Raw genomic sequence first — 12,182 nt, 5'->3', positions numbered from 1 at the left:
TTCTTAGTATACTCGTTCTTACAGTTTGCCAGTTCACTGCATGTGAAAATGTACTATGGTTTCATAAGAATGTATTTAGACTCTCAAATACAGGTCTTCAATATCATTCATAACTAAATTTCTATTTTAAAATGTTTTGAGCCAAACATGGAAATCTGCAATTCTCTCTTTTCTTCACAATATAGTTAAAGCGAGCTCTTATTTCTTTTTATTCCTCTTCAACATCTTTAATGGCTTCCGTCGATGTTGTCCTTGCTATTTTTGTTGTTGCTGCTGCTATTGTTGTTATTGTTTTATAAAGATGACTATAATCCTTACTAGTTAACCCAGAAATGATTAAAAGAATTCATATAAGTAGGCCACTGCTTGGAATGGGGTTCTCAAGTATTCTACTTAAGTCTAAGCCTAAATAATTGGCTTCCATCTCTTGAAAAATATTAGACGACTTCATCTGATTTCCAGCCCCTACTGAGTAATGCTTGGAATTTGGGTATCTAAAATGTTCAAGCCACAAAACAAAGCTCATATAAACCTATCAATTTCTACTGAGTTATTGGTTCAATCTTTTTCCTCTACTTTGGTTTTTACCAGTTCATGTCAATAGTCTAGATATTATGGGCATATAAGCTCTAGGTTTTCTCCCAGTATCTTCCAAGGAATTCACCTGAGCATTGGGAGCATGCGGAATATCCAACAACAGAGTACTGCTTCACAGATAACTCTAAAAGAGGCAGAAATATGTCAATAACCTTCAACAATGACCCCAGACAACACCACAAACAGAGGCAGACTGCTACGAGAGAAGTCACTATGAGAGTGTCCCTTACATTTTCAACCAAAGGCCTGGTTCATATGTGGTACTGTGTTGACCCACATGGAAAAGGAGTGATTTTATTCAAATCTTCTCCAGTTGCTCTCTCATCTGTTGAATTTTTACTACACTTTTATACTTTTATACCTCATACTCAAAGTAAGATGAACTCTTTGAGTTGTAAGCTCATTGTGATTTCTATCTGCATAAATCTAGGTCAGCCTCATGAAATTATGAATATTTCAGATGGGAAAAAACAGATACCTAAGCAAGAGACTCATGTCTTGTTCCAATTTGAAATTATTTCTTCTTATCCCTTTTCAGGTTTAAATCTCTAAAAGTTTTAGTCTAAGTACTTTCAGGAATATTTGTTATAATTAGAACTAAAGTGGGGATGCCTGTCAAGACCCAGCCTCCTGGATCTTGTTTAATATGGAGGAACTCTCCTCCCAGCCCTTGCAACTCACAATCCCTCCAAGCACAAAATCCTAAATAAGAGAGGCCAGGCCTTGAGTTTCCAAAACTAATGATGAAGCCCAATTGGCAGTGTAGTCTAGTAGCAGAAGTGTGGGTGAGCTTGTTATACAGATCTGGGTTCCAATCCTCTGTCTACCAGCGTATCTCAGGGAGATTGAGCAAGTTATTTAGCTTTTCAGAACCTCAGTTCAGTTATTTATAGAATGGATATTACAACTCCTCTCTCATATATTTATTATGAGGAATCAAATAAATAATGTCCCTGTAAGTTCCTGGCACATGATAGGCTGCCAGTGAATCTTATCATAGCAGGAGTCCCAGCTGCGTTGTTTGCTACTGATATATTTTGCCAAGTCTGGCTGCCTGGTAGGGTGGGTCTGCCAGGAGACTGCTTGCTTCAGAAACTGAAGAGCCTCCTGGGAAAGAACTCATACAGAATGAGACTGTCAGACAAGCTTGGCCCAAGAAGAGAAAGCCTTAGTTATCTGGGGGAAAGTCTGGCTTTGACTCCATGGTATTACCCCTTCCCCCAAGCCAGCCTCTTTCAGATGTACTCATATCAGAGTCCTAAGGAGAAAGAAGACTCTGAACAAAAACAAAGAGAGCTGTTTTCTCCGAAAACATCTGGCTCATCCTCTTGTATTTCTTCCACTTCTCTTTTCAAACACTCTTGATCACTGAGGACCATTCTGGTTGGCCCAATTCTGGCCAGAATATTTTTTATTCTCTTGGATTGGTGGGCCTGGCTTACTAAGCCCATCTCAGAGTTGCAGAACTTGGATCCTGTGCTTGGGTTACTTGAATGAAGCAAGCACCTGGCTTCCCCCTCCTCCTTTCTGAGCCTGCCTTCTTTGGGTGAATTTGCATTACATGGACCTCTAGAGGGACTTAGCTTTTCTAAACAAAATACATAAGTCCAGGTTCTGATTAGCAACCTCACAGGGCAGGCCACCTGTGACACTGACAAGCACATTCCCTCGTGGGCCACTATGTCAAATCACTTTCCCACTTCTTCCCAAAGAAGGAGACAGATGCTCAGTAGAATCAGGGCAGTGTCAGGAGCTAACCTTGAAAATTGACCTAGACATGAACTGGATTGACACTACAGAGATGCTTAAGTTTTACAGGCTAACAGTAGCCAAATTTGATCCATCCAAAAGTAGGCCTTATTCTTTTGACACTGAGGCCACCCTTGTCTCCCCTATTCTCCCTCCATGCCCTGTACCGTGTCTTTCAGTACATAAAAGCACCTGAGGTCAGGAGTTCAAGACCAGCCTGCCCAACATGGCGAAACCCCATCTCTACTGAAAATACAAAAAATTAGTTGGGTGTGGTGGCGGGCACCTGCAATCCCAGCTACTCAGGAGGTTGAAGCAGGAGAATCGCTTGAACCCAACAGGCAGAAGTTGCAGTGAGCCAAGATTGCGCCACTGCACTCCAGCCTGGACAACAAGAGTGAAACTCCGTCTCAAAACCAAAACAAACAAAACAACAACAACAACAAAAACACTTGTGCATTTCATCCCCACCATTCACAGAGTAGAAGCATTTTCCCAATTTTCCCACACCAAATCATGCTTTAAACTTTATCATAGGCTTCCTATTACTCAACAGAACCCACTCTTGTTATATATATACACAGTGATAAGACAGTTGCCCTGGTTGAATAGAACTAAATGGCCTTCAAAAACTATTCTCAAATTTCAGAGTACATAAGACAAGGCCTACCCTTGGCATTCTCATTCAATGAGCCTCAGATAGGGCACAGAAATCTGCATTTTTACAAGTACCCAAGGGGATACTGATGCAGATAATTCTCAGAGTTCACTTTCAGAAAATCTGAATTAGAAAAAGTCACTTAAGTTTTTAAATTATATCTGTTGATTTGGCACAATAATTTGACAGCAAAGTTGAAAATAAAATGAAGAAAAAAATGCAACCTAGACCACCTTTCAGTAAACATGAACTGAATCAAAGGAGTATTCTCTGGTCTATAGTTTTCTCCTAAAACTTTTGGATCACTTACATTCTGCAGTGATGTGCTTGTATCCCAGGATGAAAACTACCTACCTCCTGAATCCTCCTCAGAGACTTTTCCACTCAGAACAATGCCACAGTCCAGTCATCTGGTCACCTTCCTGTCCTAGGGTCATTAGAAGGGTCCATGATACACAGGCATAAATCACTGCTTCTAAGACAACCTCGTAACCAATTCAGATGGAGGGCTTTTCAGACAGCCTATTATATTTATGTTCTATCTATTTCTCACATCCAAGGGGGCCCAAGCTTAATTTATGTGTCTGGACTATGATTCTACTTCTGAGGCTAACTTTGAGTTTTAAAAGCTCTGACATGTAATGACAACAGAGGTTTTGATGGCAGCAAGCAGTGACAGGTAAGAAAAGCATGTCCATTAAAGTGTGATTAGGAAGTTCATGAGCTATTGAAACCTTTATTCCTGTCTAAAACTCCCAAAGGTCTCCTAGCTTCTAGAATATATTATTTTCTGCCTTCCAGGGACAAATGCATTTGACACATTTTTGTCACCTACAAATCAATGGACAAACCAAGCACACTAATAGGGCTTTAAAGCCTTCAGAATTAAGACTAACTTGGGCAGGAGTCATGATGGATGTTTAGGAATACGGGAGGAGGGAAGCTACAAAGAGTTGGAAGATATGCCTAATTATTTAAACAGAACAAGGGCTACAGTAACTGACCCAATTATAGTAACAAGCTCTGCAGGTCTTCTGGGTGGATAAGATCCAAAGAGACGAGACCCAGTATTTGAGTGTTCACCTGTTTGAAAGGCACAGGGGTAAGAGACCCAGGCAGCGGCAGTCATCCTGGCGTATGTATACACATTAGGACCCCAGTAAGTATTTGAGACTGACGACATGTTACAGAACACAGTTGGGCTCTGGCTTGATTTAAGGCAGTCAATTCAGATTCAGAAATGCAAACTTGCACAGATAGACAACAGTGGCCAGCCAGCCAGACATGTTATGGAGGAAGGGATAGGAGGAAGTGCTGTGATTCATGAGTTGCACAGCCATTCAGCACTTACTGCGGGTGGTAGGAAGAATAGAGGTTGTGCAGCAGACACCAAGGATGATCAGTGTCATAGCTAAGTCACAGCTATGTCAGTAGCCCTCAAATATGGAAGTCACTCCATTCTGAGCCCATGACCGGGCCTGGGGACAGAGGCAGGGGAAGTGGCTGTAATAAAATATTTCTTTGTTCTGACAGAGTTAACTCAGGAACTAGTGTGGCACGAGTAGAACTAACAGTAGCTTCGTGCCATTTGTGCAATTACTCATCAAGACAACTGAGCCACACTTCTTGACACCTAGATTCTATTAAAATAATACAGGCTACATGATAAAACACACTATCTATACCAGTTGTGGGCACCACACCCATGTTTGCACCATCATCATACTTCACATCATCATCCCAGTCAAAGAAAATTCTTCTAAGGAACCAAGAGTGCCCAGTCTGATATGCAGGATTGTAACAGCCCTGCATTACACTCAACTGGCAGTGATGTCCTCCAACTTAACCTGCCAAGAGTACCTTCCTCTTTCTTCTTTTCCACCACTCTTACCTTCATTCGTTTGACAATACCATCAAAAGAGGTATATCCAAGCCCAGCATAATCAGCCAACATGTTGGAGGTGAAAATAAAAGTTTTTATAAAAGACACTTTATAAAATGTCAACCTAGTGGTAAATAAAATGAAACCAAACGTATAACATCACCAAGGCAAAAGTACTTAGTTATAAATTGCAGATGCAAAGTTTTCATACTTTTGAGCAGAAAAAAAAAAAGAAACAAACAATACGGGCAGTGTTTGAGTCAAACATTTGTTCAGCTCAGAGGATTTTTCTGTTGAATATAAACAGGCATTACTTTGCATGTGTTTATTACTCTTAATTTTCAAGCACATTGGAGGTCAATTAAGAAACTGATAAACCTCTCTCCAGAAAAGATTAAAGGAGAAAAATATTAACACACTTTTAATATGCTCGCCACAAAATAGAACTAGCAATTATTTCTAAAGGTAAATGTCCATGTTAATATGACCAGATGGAAGGCTAATGAAAAAGTTGTCCTTCGTTTCTCACCTCAAATAATGGACAAAATGGAGTCCTCATCTACAATATAACAACAGGCATACATTAAAATGTTTTATACTTGAACATAAAAAGTAAAGCTTAAAAGAAAATTAACATCTGCCAAATGCAAAAAAGGGCTTTCTACTGTTTATTTGTACAAGCTTCACAACTTACATCAATTTAATAAATTAATAGTATATTAATTAAATATCCTAAAAGGTGAAGTTATTTGGGGATATACATGTTATCTATGGGATGGTTAATTTTATGTATCAACTTACCTGGGCCACAGGACACCAAGATAGCTAGTTAAACATTATTTCTGTGTGTGTCTGTGAGAGTATTTTTGGCATAGATTAACATTTAAATTGGTGGACTGAGTAAAGTAGATCACCCTCTTCAATGTGGGTGGGTACTACCCAATCTGCTGAGGGCCTGAATAAAACAACAACCAAAAAAAAACCAAAAAAATGGAGAAAGTTTGCCTTAACTCTGCCTGACTGCATGAACCAGGATATTGAATCTTCTGCTGCCCTTGGTGTTTCTGCTTCTCAAACCTCTGGAGTCACGCTAGAATGTGTATCATCAACTCTCCAGCTCTCAGGCCTTCAAACTACACACGGGTCTGCAGCTCACAGACAGAAGATACTGGGACTTACAGCCTTTACAATCATGTGAGCCAATACCTCATAAGAAATCTCTTCCTAGATTTCATATATTCATCCTATTGGTTCTGTTCCTCTGAAGATCCCTGAATAACACAATCTAGAAGAGATGGCCAACCAATATCTAAAGTTTAAAGTGATTGACGGGTATTAGAATAGGTTTGGAGGGGAAAAAAACCCTAAACGAAAGCTCTATTTCATCATTATATGTCAAGAATTCGGGGGTAAGTAAACCATGCCTCACTGTCATCAGTAAATAGAGATACTGTAACTTGATTAAAGGCACTGCGACTTTGGCCTTGAATGGAAATAAAGGAACCCACCTTTCAATCATCCATTCATTCAGCAAATCTTTGCTGAGTATCTATCAAATATGCAACACTATACTAGGCAATAGAGATTCAAGTGAATTCAGTGAATCCGGTCTCCTCACCTGAGGTTGAAGGAAATGTTCCCTTTCCTGCTCTCCCATTATCAGTTGACCTGACACATGAAGAACTACAAAATATAAAAGAGGATATGGATTCGGTAGAGGAAGAGAAAGCGGACAGGAATGGTAAGTGCTGAGGCTAAATCCACAGGCAGAGGCAGAACTGAAGGAGGCTTTTAGCCCGTGCACTCTGCATAGATTGACATGCACTCTGGGAATTATTGAAGATTTTAAACTTAGCAGTGATGTGATCATATCTTTGTTTTAAAATATTTGGAGATGGTTTGGGATCAAGTCTGGAAGCAAGTGGGTCAATAATGAACTATTCCTGTGATCAAAAGAAAAATGTGAGGTGACTTGATCTATAGCAGCAGTGGTGGAGATATCAAAACTTGAAAAAAGGCAAGTGATATTTAAAATTTAGTCTCTTCTGGATTTAGGGACTGAGTGGATATAAAGGATGGTGAAAGGAAGAAGGCAAAAATGATGATTCACTTCATCTTCCCTAGCTGCAATTTTCTTATATATGAAAAAGACTTGTTATCACAAGAGTATTTACATTGCAGGGTTCTAGGGATCAAATAAAAACAACGAAGTACTTTGTAAACCAAAAAGTTCCATAAAAGTGTTTGTTAAAATAAACAACAACATAAAAAATGTTAAGGGAATAAATTCTCTTCTTTGAACTTTAATTTATTCACCTACAAAAATAGAATAGTCAGTTTCACTCGTGCACAGGGACTTCCAGCTCACCAATAGGCCGCAGGCCAAGGCTGGAGGGCTGGGTGGGCAGCGAGCTTGGCCAGTTGCTGCATGGTGAGGCCTGAGTCCAGCCAGCAGGAGCAGTTGGTCTTTGGCAGCAGAGACACCACAGAGCTGAGCTGCCACCAGCCTAGAGGTGGTCCCCCGGGACTCACTCTTTGGGAGAAGGATGGCGCAAGGCTAGTGTCCTGGACTGCATCCCGGTGGGGGCCCCAGCAGCTGTAGGTGAGGAACGCCTTCCACGAGGCTGTAGGAGGCCAATATCTGCTGGCAGCAGCTCACCTAGCATGTGCTGTGCCTAGTCAATGTGTGTGTGACAGGTGATCCATCCTGGGGAGGTAAGGAAGATGGGAGGATGAGGCTGAAAACACAGCAGGGGACCCTTGCTGGGCTCAGCCCTACTGGATGGTGAAGAAGCTGCTGACCACCAACTCTAATTGCTTCCGTCATGTGGCAGCCCCATTCCCTCTATCTTCTGGCTGAAGAGCACAAGGAGTTCCATGGAGAGCACGGAATCAGGGAATCAAACTGTGGCACTCGCAGTGGAGCCTGGTCATGAAGAGCATAGTGCCCCTGGACAGCAGCCACTACACCTGCACAAGTTCAGTAGCATCCAGAGGACACACACACTGGACCTTGAAGGTGCAGGTAGGAGGGAAGCTCCCAGACCCATCTGCACTCCCAGAACATCTTCTCATGGGTCTATTCTGCCTGGGGGTTACCGGCCAACCAGAGGGCAGAGCTGTGCAGCAAAATGGAGTTCCACTGCAAGATGTACAGCAACGTAGCACCTGGAGGTGAATGGCAGGAAGTCGGGCCCCAGCAGCAGGCTCTACCTCAGCATGCTCAAGGTGGGCACCACTGCTGGCTCATATTGGGGGTCAGGTGGGAGTGGGCACCTAGGGCTCTATTTCATTGAAATCTACCAGCATGATAGAAATTTTGGAGTAGCCTATCAAAGACAAAATTATGGCACCAGCCATGAGGTGAAATCTTTGCAGTGAGCAGTTCTCTTGGATATGAACTTGCTACTGGTTTCTATGCCATCTGCCTTGAACCAAAGTCCAAAGTTAGATGCAGCTTCTTCCAAAGTAAGAATATATGTGTCAATCCATAAAAGTGAGAATCATTCTGGTGATTACTGTCCCCTGTAATCTGTTCAAAAACATTTACTTATTTCTCTGTAACTTTGTGCTCTCTGAATTCCCATACTGATTCCTTGGCAAGCTTGCACTTTGGTGCAAAAGTCATTGCAGTTTCTGCATTGTTGAAATTTGCCTTTTGATATCGGGATACATTCTTAAATAAATGTGGTTATGTTATACACCATTTTAATGCACATTTCGTGCTTTATGGTTTTTTGCTAAAGACTTATTTCTTGCTGTTTATTTTATATTTATTTTAGACTGTGGGAATAATGTTAGACAAAAAGAAAATTCAAGCAATTTTCTTATTCAAGTTCAAAATGAGTCATGCAGCAGTGCAGACAACTCGCAACATCAACAATGCATTTGGCTTAGGAACTGCTAATGAAGGCACAGTGCAGTGGTGGTTCAAGAAGTTTTGCAAAGGATATGAGAGCCTTGAAGATAAAGAGCATCGTGGCTGATGATCGGAAGTTGACAATGATCAACTGAGAGCAATCATCGAAGCTGATCCTCTTACAACCACACTAGAAGTTGCCTAAGAACCCAACATCGACCATTCTATGGTTGTTCGGCATCTAAAGCAAGTTGGAAAGGTGAGAAATCTCAATAAGTGGGTGCTTCATGAGCTGAGTGAAAATTAAAAAAAAAAAAAAAATCATCGTTTTGAAGTGTTGTCTTCTCTTATTCTATGCAACAATGACCCATTTCTCAATCAGATAGTGACGTGTGATGAAAAGTGGATTTTACATGACAACTGGTGATGACCAGCTCAGTGACTGGACCGAGAAGAAGCTCCAAAGCACTTCCCAAAGCCAAACTTGCATCAAAAAAAGGTCATGGTCACTGTTTGGTGGTCTGCTGCCAGTCTGATCCACTAGAGCTTTCTGAATCCTGGCAAAACTATTGCAGTTGAGAAGTTTCTTCAGCAAATCGATGAGATGCACTAAAAACTGCAGTGACTGCAGCTGGCATTTGTCAACAGAAAGGGCCCAGATTTCTCCATGACAATGCCCAACCACACGTCGCACAACCAATGTTTCAAAAGTTGAACAAATTGGGCTTTGAAATTTTGCCTCATCCACCATATTCACCCGACCTCTCACCAACTGACTACCCCTTCTTCAAGCGTCTCAACAACTTTTTGCAGGGAAAATGCTTCCACAACCAGCAGGATGCAGAAAATGCTTTCCAAGAGTTTGTCGAATCCCAAAGCAGAGCTTTTCACACTACAGGAATAAATAAGCGTATTTCTTGTTGGTAAAAATGTATTGATTGTAATGGTTCCTATTTTGATTAATAAAGATATGTTTGAACCTAGTTATAATAATTCAAAATTCACAGTCTTAAACTACAGTCAACTTTGCATCAATCTAATATTATCAATCTCATGTTTTTAACAAATATGGTTTCTTTTTTTTTTTTTTTTTTTGAGACGGAGTCTCGCCTTGTTACCCAGGCTGGAGTGCAGTGGCGCGATCTTGGTTCACTGCAACCTCTGCCTCCCAGGTTCAAGCGATTCTCCTGCTTCAGCCTCCTGAGTAGCTGGGACTACAGGTACTTGCCACCACACCCAGCTAATTTTTTGTATTTTTAGTAGAGACAGGGTTTCACCGTGTTAGCCAGGATGGCCTCGATCTCCTGAACTCGTGATCCGCTCGCCTCGGCCTCCCAAAGTGCTGGCGTTACAGGCATGAGCCACCGCGCCCAGCCTTATTTTTAATTTTCGTAGGTATATATATTTATGGAGTACAAGCAATGTTTTGATACAGGCATGCAATGTTTAATAAGCACATCATGGAGAATGAGCTATCCATCCCTTCAAGCATTTATACTTTGAATTACAAACAATCCAATCTTTTTTAATAATCCTTTTTTAATCCTTTTTTCTTTGGAATCCTTTGAGTTACAAACAATCCAATCTTTAAGTTATTTTAAAATATACAATTATTATTGACTACAGTCACCCTATTGTGCTATCAAATAGCACAACAGCAGTCTTATTCATTCTTTCTATTGTTTTGTACCCATTAACCATCCCCACCTCCCCCACAGTCCCCAACTATCTTTCCCAGCCTCTAGTAACCATCCTTCTAGTCTCCATGTCCATGAGTTCAATTGTTTTCATTTTTAGATCCCTCAAATAAGTGAGAACGTGCAATGTTTGTCTTTCTGTGCCTGGCTTATTTCACTTAGCATAGTGGCCTCCAGTTTCATCCATGTGGTTGCAAATGACTGGATCTTATTCTTTTTTATGGCTGAATAACACTCCATTGTGTATGTGTACCACATTTTCTTTATCCATTCATCTGTCGATAAACACTTAGGTTGCCTCCAAGTCTTAGCTATTGTAAATAGGGCAGCAACAAACATAGGAGTGCAGATATCTCTTTGATATACTGATTTCTTTTCTTTTGGGTATATACCCAGAGATAGAATTGCTGGATCATAGGACGGCTCAATTCTTATTCTGAGGAACCTCCAAACTGTTCTCCATGGTGGTTGTACTAATTTACACTCTCACCAACAGTGTACAAGGGTTCTCTTTTCTCCACATCCTCATCAGCATTTGTTATTGCCTGACATTTAGATATAACTGGAGTGAGATGGTATCTCATTGTAGTTTTGATTTGCATTTCTCTGATGATCAATGATGTTGAGCACCTTTTCATATGCCTGTTTAACAAGCAAGATTTTACCTTAAGATCCACTATAAAATTATGAGACAAAGTATATTTGCATTGGTACAAAAATAGATACATACAACAGTGGAACAGAATAGAGAAGTCAGAAATAAAACTGCAAACCTACAATCAACTGATATTAAACAAAGTTGACAAAAGCAAGCAATGGAAAAATGATCCCCTATTCAATAAATGGTGCAGGGAAAACTGGCTAACCATATGTACGAAAGATTGAAACTGGACCCCTACCTCTCACCATATACAAAAATTGACTCAATATGAAACAAAGACTTAAATTTAAGACCTCAAACTATAAAATCCTAGAAGAAAACCTAGGAAATACTCTCTGGACATCAGCTAAGGCAAAGACTAAGTCCTCAAAAGCAATTGCAACAAAAACAAAAATTTACAATTGGGACCTAATTAAAGTAAAGAGCTTCTGCATAGCAAAATAATCTATCAACAGAGCACACAGAAAACCTACAGAATAGGAGAAACTATTTGTGAACTATGCATCTGACAAAGGACCAATATCCAGAACCTATAAGCAACTGAAACAAATCAGCAAGAAAAAAACAAATCACCCTATTGAAAAGTGAGCAAAGGACATAAACAGGCATTTCTCAAAAGACGATGTAAAGGCAGTCAACGAACATATAAGAAAACATTCAACATCACCAATCTTCAGAGAAATGCAAATCAAAACCTCAATGAGATACCCATCTCACACCAGTCAGAATGACTGTTCTTAAAAAGTCAAAAAATACCAGATGTTGGCAAGCATGCGAAGAAAAAAAAAAAAAAAAATGCTTGTACACTATTGGTGGGAATACAAGTTAGTTCAGACCCTGTGGAAAGCAGTTTGGATATTTCTCAAAGAACTAAAACTAGAACTACCATTTGACCCAACAGTCCCATTACTGGGTACATAACCCAAAGAAAATAAATCCTTCTACCAAAAATACACTTGCTCTTGTATGTTTATCACAGCACTATTCACGATAGTAAAGACATGGAACCAAACTAGGTCCTCATCAATGGTGTGCTGGATAAAGAAAATCTGGTACATACCTGCTATGGAATAGGAATA

At 40.3% G+C, this 12,182-nt stretch overlaps 1 pseudogene; it reads left to right on the top strand.

Annotated features, from left to right (window-relative positions):
* Positions 1-7,314: 7,314 nt before the first annotated feature.
* LOC144339468 (histone-lysine N-methyltransferase SETMAR-like) lies at positions 7,315-9,708 on the top strand (annotated as a pseudogene).
* The last annotated feature ends 2,474 nt before the right edge of the window (positions 9,709-12,182 follow it).

This window comes from Macaca mulatta, chromosome 2 (genome assembly GCF_049350105.2).
Source record: "Macaca mulatta isolate MMU2019108-1 chromosome 2, T2T-MMU8v2.0, whole genome shotgun sequence".
Classification (NCBI taxonomy): Eukaryota; Metazoa; Chordata; class Mammalia; order Primates; family Cercopithecidae; genus Macaca; species Macaca mulatta.
This window is presented reverse-complemented; position numbering and strand designations above follow the sequence as displayed.